The sequence below is a fragment of the Dipodomys merriami genome, unplaced genomic scaffold (assembly GCF_024711535.1).
Source record: "Dipodomys merriami isolate MVZ:Mamm:240054 unplaced genomic scaffold, mDipMer1.0.p SCAF_138, whole genome shotgun sequence".
NCBI classification, from domain to species: domain Eukaryota; kingdom Metazoa; phylum Chordata; class Mammalia; order Rodentia; family Heteromyidae; genus Dipodomys; species Dipodomys merriami.
The window spans coordinates 245570-247110 of NW_027202693.1; positions in this window are offsets into that span (position 1 = coordinate 245570).

Genomic DNA, 1541 nt, shown 5'->3' on the forward strand with positions numbered 1-1541 from the left:
GTGAGCAGGCATTCCCTCCACCAAGTGCCTCCATCCTCAGCTAGAGTGGCTGTCTAGTAAGTCTTCCTCGTCTTCAGTTTTTGCTAAGGCTGGCTTTGAATTTCATTCCTCAGGTCTCAGATTTCTGATTAGCTAGGGTTCTAGACATAGGCCACTGGCATCGGGCTCACAAAATTGTCTTTATATAATATGTATTCAAAAATATAAAATAAGGGATGGGAAGGTGGCTCAGTGGTAGAGTGCTTGCCTTGCATGCATGAAACCCTGGGTTTGATTCTTCAGCACCACATAAGCAGAAAAAGCCAGAAGTGGCGCTGTGGCTCAAGTGGTAGAGCGTTAGCCTTGAGCTGAAGAGCTGAGGGATGGCGCCCAGACCAAGAGTTCAGGCCCCCCACGACTGGAAAAAAAATATTTATAATAAAAATATTTGTTTCTTAAATCATGTTTATAGAAAACATTTTATATACCATGTTAACAACACTAGCTTTTATAATTGCATATTTATTTACCTTTATTGAGATTTTTTTTTCATATGACTCTGTTACTGTCTAATACCTTTGCATTTCTGTCTGCAGGAGTCTCTGTAGCTTTGTGTTTGGTGCTGTCCCTTAGTCCCTTAGCTTTTTCTCTGTAGCATTTCTTTTTTTTTTTTTTTTTTTGGGTCCGGTCATGGGGCCTGAACTCTGGGCCTGGGCGTTGTCCCTCAGCTCTTCAGCTCAAGGCTAACGCTCTTCCACTTGAGCCACAGCACCACTTCCGGCTTTTTTCTTTATGTGGTGCTGAGGAATCGAACCCAGGGCCTCAGGCATGCAAGGCAAGCGCTCTACCACTGAGCCACCTTCCCAGCCCCTCTGTAGCATTTCTTGAAGGGGAGGTCTAGTGGAGATGAATTCCCTTGACTTTTTGTTTATCCAAGATTGCATGACTTTTTTTCTTTTTACTTTGTTTTGGCTAGCAATTGGCCTTGAACTCAGGGCCTCATGCTTGCTAGACAAATATTCTACTACTTAAGCTATTTTCCAGCGCATTTTTAGTTTACTTATTTGGATTTATTTAGTTAGTTTTCTTGTAGGGTCTCATGCTTTTGCCCAGAGTAGGTCTTAGAACATAATTCTCCTACCTCCACCTCTGAATAGATGGGATTATAGGTGCATACCACTATGTCCAGCTCTTGAGACCTTATTTATTTTATTTTATTATTTTTTAAAAGCAAAACACTTCAAAAGCACCAGAACTCTTTACATAGGAGCTGCCCAGAACAGCTCTGGGTCTGTAAGTGGAGTTGGAGAAATGTTGCAAAGTGTTTTTGAGAAGACCCAGAGTCCTAAGGGCATTTTGCTGGTTTTTCTTAATACTTTGGCCAACCCTAGGAACAAGTGAGTCACAAATGATAGAGTGCATGATCTTTCAGATGGTGAGTGACCTTGGTGGCGTTTGAGCCGGAGAGCACTGAGTGCAGTCCCCAGAGAAGGGCTGAGTCAAGTGCTCAATGGGCTTCCGTCCTCCCCCTCTTCCTTGAACCACTTCTCGTTTTCTGCCCT